The sequence below is a fragment of the Lepisosteus platostomus genome, chromosome 7 (assembly GCF_059453375.1).
Source record: "Lepisosteus platostomus isolate fLepPlt1 chromosome 7, fLepPlt1.hap1, whole genome shotgun sequence".
Taxonomy (NCBI): Eukaryota; Metazoa; Chordata; class Actinopteri; order Semionotiformes; family Lepisosteidae; genus Lepisosteus; species Lepisosteus platostomus.
This window is the reverse complement of record NC_142617.1, coordinates 65883988-65893976: the sequence shown is the minus strand read 5'-3', so window position 1 is coordinate 65893976 and position 9989 is coordinate 65883988. Positions and strand designations below refer to the sequence as shown.

General features: G+C 37.9%; 1 long non-coding RNA gene across 1 annotated transcript; it reads right to left on the bottom strand.

Annotated features, from left to right (window-relative positions):
• Positions 1-1304: 1304 nt before the first annotated feature.
• On the bottom strand, positions 1305-3520 carry LOC148659517 (uncharacterized). The gene is made up of 2 exons (XR_015940598.1): positions 3459-3520; positions 1305-1839 (listed from the first exon to the last, which is right to left on the bottom strand). It is a non-coding gene; the product is annotated as an uncharacterized LOC148659517 (long non-coding RNA).
• Between the last annotated feature and the right edge of the window lie 6469 nt (positions 3521-9989).

The following is a 9989-nucleotide window of genomic DNA, read 5'->3' as shown; positions in this document are numbered from 1 at the left end:
CATTGAAAAAAACATAAGACAAATTCTCACATCACTAAAATACAGTAAAACTTAAAACAATGACATTGCATACCAAACATCTTTTGCCATCATTACAAATCTCAAAAAGCACACCCAGAACCTTTACTGTGCTCAAATCCAATACTCAACTACATCATGAAGATTGGCAATAACATTAAGTGAGCATGAACTATTTCAAGTACATTGCATTACAAACATTAAAAACAGTTTACAGTTAGGGACATTGTCCTTGACAGAAAACAATTTACAAACCATTTTTCCCCAACATAATCAAGTTCTTTACAATCCAAGAAAACACCACATTACATGCTACAATGATCCCACATCCACTTGCTCAAAACAATGCACAGAACATGGTGGTATGGTTCTAGGGTTAGAAGCAAAGTTAACCCAAAACAAGACAACAATAACAGCAAGCTAAAACTACTGAGCTAAAAGCTATCCCTAACCCCACACACAAATAGGTACTTACCACCTGCCTCTTCAATCTATGAAAGGGTGTTAAACATTACATCATTTCAACAAAACCTAAACATACACTGCTCTTTAAAAAAAGAACTTGCATTCTAGCTCATTTGAAAATAAAAACACACAAAGGATGATTTCTCAAATCACTAAAAATACAGTACAGCTTAAAACAATGACATTGTATAACAAACATACCCACATTGTTTTCCTGTCATCAATACAAATCCTCAAAGAGCACTCCCAGAAACTTTATTGTGCTCAAATTACAATACTACATCAGACAATTGGCAACATAACATTCAGTGAGCATTAAACTATTTCAGGAAATTGCATTACAATTAATTAAAAACAAAGTTTACAGTTAGGGACATTGCCCTTAACAATACAAAACAATTTACAAACCATTTTTCCCCCAACATAATCAAGTTCTTTACAATCCAAGAAAACACCACATTACAGGCTACAATGATCCCACATTCACTTGCTCAAAACAATGCACAGAACATGGTGGTATGGTTCTAGGGTTAGAAGCAAAGTTAACCCATAACAAGCTAACAACAGCAAGCTAAAACGGAGCTAAAAGCTATCCCTAACCCCCCCCCCCACACACACACACACACACAGGTACTTACCATCTGCCTCTTCAAGCTATGAAAGGGTGTTAAACATTACAATTTACATACTTTCAACAAAACCTAAACAATCAAACACTGCTCTTTAAAAAAAGAACATACATTCTAGCTCATTTGAAAATAAAAACAAACAAAGGATGATTTCTCAAATCACTAAAAATACAGTACAGCTTAAAACAACAACATTGTATAACAAACATACCCACATTTTTTTCCTGCCATCAATACAAATCCTCAAAGAGCACCCCCAGAAACTTTATTGTGCTCAAATTACAATACTACATCATGACAATTGGCAACATAACATTCAGTGAGCATTAAACAATTTCAAGGACATTGCATTACAATTAATTAAAAACAAAGTTTACAGTTAGGGACATTGCCCTTAACAATACAAAACAATTTACAAACCATTTTCCCCCATCATAATCAGGTTTTTTACAATCCAAGAAAACACCACATTACAGGCTACAATGATTCCACATTCACTTACTCAACATAATACACAGAACAAATTTACTTAACATACCACAACAATTTACTTCTTTTAAAAGTCCATTATTACTTCAGACAGGCTCCTCGACTCCATCCAGACACATGATTTGGTTGTAGAAAAAGTCTAAAGTTGAAACACTGGCAGAGGAAAAAGGTCCACTCAAAAGCTGCTCCTGATGAGGCCTCTTCAAGATGCACACCATTTTCACCTTCTGTTCCAATTCTGGTCAGGAAATAAAAATACTAAAAAATGTCACACTACAAACACCTCTCTTGGAAGATGGACACCATCTCCCACATCTGCACCACATGCAGACATACAGGTACCCAATGAAACAAAGATCTGGCCACCACCTCCCACAAAATGACCAAAGTAGAAAAAAAACAACTTAAAGATTAGTTTACATTTATATTAAACATCAAAATAAAATACTTCAATTCATAACAAACCCTCCCCCAAAACCAAGAACTCCCTTCCCACAGAATACCCCTTGCAAAAAAAAAGGTAATTGTGCAGTTTCCCCATTAAGAAACAACTAAACTACCTCCACAATCAAAGAGAAAGAAATGCTCCAACTTCAGTTTTACATTGTATGAAATAAAAAACATACCACCAACAACATACTTTACCTCCAGTACAATATTCACAATTCAACAAGCTATAAATGCCAGACATAACTATTTATGTCCCTAACCCTTTAACTCCTCATTCTTCTCCCGTCTGAAAGGAAAAACCATCATGTAATTATTCCAAATGTCAACTTGCCATCAAAAATTACTTTAGATATACAACAAAAATCAGTTACACACCCCAAACATACATCTCAGTTTCTCCAACTCAAATCTTCCCAGAACACTGACCCTGATCTAAAAATACTAGCTTCTTGTCAACCCCTAAAATGTGTATTCTCTTACCTGCCATCCTTGTGAAAGCACTCATCCAGGATTGTATTGTCTTATTTCTTTGAATGCTTACAAAAAGCAAGGAAAATTAACAAATTCAGGTCCCAAGAGGTTTAAATCCTCATCTACCAGCCTTTGGAAAGCCATTTACAAAGGTCATCTTATTGAAGATAACCCATGGGTGAAAACATTTCAATTTAAAGATGCAAAAAAATCCAGATTTCAGTAGACATGTTTCTTCAGAGTCTTTCAAAGAAAGACTAGTTTCAACTGAATATGCTACCTTTCCACCCAACACATACCAAAAACTTTCCCAAACTCACATTAAATATTCTAAACACCTTCAAATTGTTTTTCAAATTACAACCCAAAGCCAATAAACACATCAAAACCACCCACCTTTCCACAGCAGCCTTCAGGACATCACAGCTGCAAGCCAATAGCTCCTACCCTTACAGGAGCCGGAAACAGAATGACTACCAGCCCCCAGACTGTGTCTTTAAAACCCTCATGATTAACTCAGAGGTGTGGCCAATTCACCAAGAACCTATCCCAACATCTCCTTGAAATGGTCCATTTGCAAAGCCCTATTGTTTATAATGCAACACACACACGTTTCCAATGACTAAACAAGTATTAGCCAGCCCATCTACATGATCCAGCCATTCAGAATGCACGGGTGATAATGCTGGGGGTTACTTAGAGGATCAGGATCTGCTGGGTACCACAAGTTTTTACAAATACTCAGTTGTGGGACTACACTACTTTGTGGAACATTTGGACAGTCTTTAGAAGAAAGTTCAGTTTCAACTGAATATGCCACCTTTCCACCAGACACATACCAAAAACCTTCTCAAACTCACAGTGCACAAATATTCTAAACACCTTCAACCTTCAAACTTTTTCAAATTACTACCCAAACACATCAAAACCACTCACCTTTCTCCACAGTCTTCGGGCCACCACAGCTGCAAGCCAAGAGCTCCTACCCTTGCAGGAGCCAGAAACAGAATGACTACTGATCCCAATGCTGTGTCTTTAAAACCCTCATGATTAACTCAGAGGTGTGGCTAATTCAGCAAGAACCTATCCCAACATCTCCTCGAAATGGTCAGTTAGCAAAACCAAATTGTTTATAATGCGACACACCAGTTTCCAATGACAAAGTATTAGCCAGCCCATCTACAGATCCAGCCATTCAGAATGCATGGGTGACAATGCAGGGGTACTTAAGAGGTTCAGGATCTGCTGGGTACCAAAACGTTTTACAAATACTTAGTTGTGGGACTACACTACTTTGTGGAACATTTGGACAGTCACCAGAAAATGCCTGATTTTGAATCCCATTCAAAGGGGATGTTCAATCTTTTTTCAGTAATAGAAATCGAATTTTATACTGTGTATGACAGCATGTTAAATATTAAAGTACTTAAAAAGTAGGTAGATTTAATAAAAACAAGATTGCTCAGTTGGAAATATAAAAAGGTTTAATATTATACTGTAAATTAAAAACAGAAGCATAATGTAATGTATAAATAATGCACACACAGTAGGTGGTAGTGGTAGATAAATAATAAAATGTACACAACAGTATTCCACCTTCTTCATACAAATTTTTATGCATCAAAATCTTTAACTTGGTGACTTATGGAAAAATTTAAACATGTTGCTTCTACCATTATAAAGTTTATATACTGTACTTCATAAAAAGTCATAATGTTTTATACTTTTCTAAGAATGTATAGTAAAAACACCACTTCCTGTTATTATAAAAAAGTGGTACTGAATTAATACCACTTGATAATAATGTTAATATGGAACTGTGATGTTTTGGAAACAATCTGACATTTAATTATTAAAACTTGTCCCTATCGATGTAATGGAAAATAAATAAGATCACTGCGTTGGCCATATATGATTTTTTGATATTAGGAATTTGTCTTTTCATAGACCCCAACTTGCTCTCCATGAGACACACAGACAGGGAGAGAAGCTGGGGGTCAGAGCACAGGGTCAGCCATTTTTACAGTGCCCCCAGAACAGTTGGGGGTTCACTCAGGAGCCCAATGGCATAGGACTCCTTCTGCCAGCCACAGAGCCACTGCACTGGCCCAAGGAAAAGGGGATTTCCTTGCTCATATGGGGATCAAACCCACAACCTTTGGGTTATCAGCACCATATGCTTACCAATTGAGCTAACCAGCCCCCGAGAGACTGCTCATGGACCGTAATGTAGCATGCTCTACCCTTTTTCATGCATTAAGAATTTTTACTATCTAAACCTATTTTTAACATGCTTGTGGTTTGAACACTGTGTGTCTTTTTTTGCAGTTATATAAAAATATAGTGTACCTACTATTTACTTTTTAATGAGACTGTTTATTAGAAAACAAACATGTGCCCTAAGCAGGAACTGAACCCAGCTCTCCCAGAGAGGAATCCACCCCCCAAACCCACTACACCAACAGAGCACTTGCAATCATTGCTGAAACAGACAGGTCAAAATGTACCGAAAGGAATCAAGAGTGAAAGAGTCAGAAAAAATAAAAAATTAACAAAGAAAGTGGACTACGGTAATACCATCAGTTATATAAATGTATCATATTTTTATCTATTAATATCATTACTAATTTCTTTTACTACATGATTCCATATTATATTCCCTACTAAGCAGATTCTGAAAAGTACACTTTTTTACTGGAATAAAAACAGCAAGGATTCATAGAAAATACATATACTTATATATTAGAATAGTATTTTAAACTACAAATATAGTCAGAAAGAGCACATCAAAACTTTTCCAAAATAACCACAGTAAGTGACATAGTTAAAGACTTTGATGCATAAAATGTTTGTAAAGTGGGAAATTGTTGTATACTGTTTATTTAAGCTACCACTATCAGCCATGGACATTAAATATAATGTTTATATTCCAATATTAATATCTTTTATGATAATATGATCTTGAAGGACATTATGCTCCTGTTATTTTTATGCTCAGTTACCAGAATTCCCCTTTAGTTGTAAAATTCCATTTTAATATTTAAACATGTACTTTGAATGCTTACTTCTGTATAAATCTCTTGATCACCAAACACAGAGAAGCTCAAAAGTGAAAACAGGAAGAATCAATGAATAGTATCCCACTCATAAGATTCAATCAGTTGCACTTTATTGAACCCAAAAAATGATAAATTTAGAATCCGTCTTCAAATGAATAGACCTATTATATTGAGTTTGAATATCTTTTGATTTATAATAATAATTGCTTACACTTATATAGCGCTTTTCTGGACACTCCACTCAAAGCACTTTACAGATAATGGGGATCCCCTCCACCACCACCAATGTGCAGCCCCACCTGGATGATGAGCCAGTCCACTCCCCACACACCAGCTCTCAGTGGGGAGGAGAGCAGAGTGATGAAGCCAATTCATAAATGGAGATTGTTAGGAGACCATGATTGGTAAGGGTCAATGGGAAATGTGGCCAAGACACCAGGGTTACACCTCTATTCTTTACAAGAAACACCATGGGATTTTTGATGACCACAGAGAGTCAGGACCTTGGTTTTACATCTCATCCAAAGCACAGCACCTGTTTACAGTAGAGTGTCCTCATCACTATACTGGGGCATTAGGACCCACATGGACCGCAGGGTGAGCACCCCCTGCTGGTCCCACTAACACCTCTTCCAGCAGCAACCTTAGTTCTTCCCCAGGAGGTCTCCCATCCAGGTACTGACCACGCTCACACCTGCTTAGCTTCAGTAGGTTGCCAGTTGTGAGTTGCAGGGTGATATGGCTGCTGGCTTGTATCTTGTTAATTTAATCTTGTTTTCAGCCATTCATTATAGCTGTCAGCTATGAAGGTTTTACCCTTCGCTGAACTTGGTACATTCTGAGGGGGAGGAGCCAGCCCAGCTCAGAGGATAAAAGAGCAGACTCCCTGTGCCTCTGTTTTCATTCAAGAGTCCAGGAGCTGAGGAGAGTGGTGAGTACTGTTTCTTTACTGATTTTGGGACAAATCTTTCATTTGCTGGTTAGTCCCATATTTTTTCTTACAAACTTTATTTTAGAGAAGGAGTGCTTAGATTAAATTCACTTGGCTGCTGCTACAAAACTTTTGTTGAGAAAAGTACTTTTACTTTTAGCTTGATATTTAAAAACCCAATCAACTACCTTTTTTGTAATAGCCAACTCATACTTGTTAAAGTTTCTACTGACTTTATAAGTTGTGGAAACTTCCAAACAGCCCCATATTAATTAAGAGGACCTATTTCATTATCTTGCCAGCAGCCATATCACACTGCAGTTCCCAGATGGTAGCCCACTAAAGCTAACCAGATGTAAGCCTGGTCAATACCTGAATTGGAGACCTCCTGGGAAAAACTAAGGTTGCTGCTGGAAGAGCTGTTATTTGGGCTTGCAGGGGGCACTCACCTTTCAGTCTAGGTGGGTCCTAATGCCCCAGTATGGTGATGGGGACACTACACTGTAAAAAGGCACAGTCCTTCAGATGAAAAGTAAAACTGAGATCCTGTGGTCATAAAAACTCCCAGGGCATTTCTCAAAAAGAGTTGGGGTATTACCCTGGTGTCCTGGTCTATTTTCCCACTGGCCCTTACTGATCATGTACTCCTAATAACCCCCATCTCTGAGCTGGCTTCATCACTCTGTTCTCTTCCACAGTGAGAGCTGGTGTGTGGTGAGAGTTCTGACACACTATGGCTGCGTTTGCATCATGCAGGTAAGGCTGCACATTGGCGGCAGTGGTGGAGGGGAGTCCCCATTGCCTGTATAGCACTTTGAGTGGAGTGTCCAGGAAATCACTATATAAGTGTAAGCAATTATTATTATAATGTAATTAACTTTAAAAGGTTATAAGAAAAACAAGATAAGAAACTTGAAAAACTGGAATTTAACTAATGAAATGGACTACATTATAATTTTAAAGGTCCTTAAATTCTGTGCTGGACTGAACCAATACACACTTTAACCTCTGGGATTGGAGAAAAAGACCCCTAAGCCCTAATAGTCTGAGCACTTTAGCTACCGTACCAAAAACAGAAGAGTAATAAATCAACAAAATCTTGATATGTACAATAACTACTAATCTCATATGGCTCATATGAGTATGGCACAACTAGAGTGACATTTAAAATCTTTCAGAACATAGCATGTCACCGTTTCCTTCAATTTAATTACGTCTAAAAGCAGTTGAACTTTAAGCTGGATCTGGATCTGACCTTTTCATATAATTTCCTCTCACCCCCTTCAAAAGATTCACGTACCTATTGTTTGTTAATCTGGAGGACTTTGGAGGCAAGAATGGGAGACATGTCACAACTGCCGTGATGGTCTGGAAAACACTACATGGCAAATCCTTGAGCTGAACACCCTGGATTCTTTTAAAAATGATGAATAAAAGGCTGCTGTGAATCAACTAGCAACCCAACAGTTTGACATGATAATTACTCATGTTAAACCAGACTATTTTTATGTACCCTATGAATGATACATACCATTGCTAAAGTCAATGTGTACATTCTTGCTCCTCTCCAGAACATCATTATGGTTGTCAATGACTCGTCCACCCTGTGCTCATAAAAATAAACACTCCTTACACATGTCACCAGTTTATTTTTCTACACATTACATTTTATTTATGAAGACTAGTTCAAAACTAGTTTTGGGTGCTCATGTAATTTTCTCTCCAGTTGGTTGTGGGTTTCCTCCAAGTAGTGAGGTTTTCTGCCACAGTCCAGGAGCATTGAGGTAGGTTAATTGCATTTTGGCATGATGAGACCTGAGGAATGGACTGGCATCCCACCCAATCTTCATCAGTGCAGTGAGCTGTATGGTTAAACTATTGTAAATGGATTTATACCTCCTAGTTGGCAGTTATCAGTCATTTAAACCAGACCTCACTAACCAAACAATCTAATTACAATTTAAAACTGTATAACACTTACATTTTCTAGACCATTAACCTCTTTTGAATTAACCCATTGTACTGCCAGCATGGCTAGGAGTTGTCTCTACCCCAAACTGCAACCTCTACACAACTCCATACAATTCTGACAACTCCTTTTTTCATAAATAAACTATTATATTCCTGCCGTTGGTCTACTCTGTAATCTTAAACTGCTGCACCTATAACAATTTCACACTAACTAGTTACATAAATATTTCACAAACAAGGTGTTACAAAAATAGAACTTTCCTTTGCAATGCAGTCTCAACCCATACAGTATGAAATGGCTTGATCTGTAGCAGTAGTACTATCTCAATCCCACACTTTTGTCCCCCTGTTACATCAACTGTTACATTAAGAGAGACTTAGTAATGCCAGCACCCCAATTCACTGCAAATACAATAAACCTGATATACTACACAACATACTTAAGTAAATTGCTTTTCAGACATTTTCACTTGAAATGGAATGGAAAACTGAAATTATACAGCAATTACTCATAAATGAAAGTGTATAGTGGGAGGCACCACGGAGAGCACCAGTAAAAAGTCAACACCCCAGCTGAGGAAACAGAAGCACCAGTGTGAAGTTAGCTGGGAACAAAAACAATACAAAAAGTGAGAAAATAAAGTGAGCAACTGCCATGTTACCTACAAGCTGGGCTTAACCTACCTAATGGGGTCCAGCTTGGGGAAAATAACTGCTAGCACAGCAGTCACCAGACTGGACATTTGCTGTTCAGTGGGGTCCAGTCTGTGCATAACAAGATGCATGAGTTTGCCTGCCCCTATGAAAGGGCATAAAGGGACAGGCAAAACAGAAGATGGAAACCTAAGACAGGTACAATCCTCAGCAGGACTGATGGTGCAAAAACACCATCATCCAGGGGTGGCTCTGCTCTTCTCAGAGGGTGTCCAGTGTGCCTTTATAGCACCCACCCAGCTGGGGCTCATGAGCTGGAAGCCAAGACAGCTGGGACTACAAAGACAAGGGGTTACCCTTCTACCAGGCCTCCACCTCCACACTGGGCACACCCCTGCATAATGCCACCCCCGCATATAAACAAATGGGAATAAATGTGCATATTCATTTCTACACTATTTCACTATGCACAAATCACCCAGTGGCAAATTTAAAAACATTTAAAAACCCCAAACTGCATTTCAATTCTGTGTTTTAAACCATCAATGTCTAAAATGTATACCTTAAAGCTCACCTACTTTCTCCACAAATACCACAGGTTTTCATAATACAGGAATGTATAGAAATGCTTAGATCACTAAAAATAAAATTATAACTGCTTATAAACATCCTCTATGCTGAGGAATGTACCCAAAGAGTACCCAAATAAATGTAAAATAAATGTACCCAAAGAGTGTGACTTAAACCCCCAGTAGTAAAAATTGATTGTAAAACCAAAGAAACAATTTAGGGAGCAAGATTTCTAAATAAAACAATGTAGGGAAAAGCAGGTCCAGTGCCAGTATAAACTCA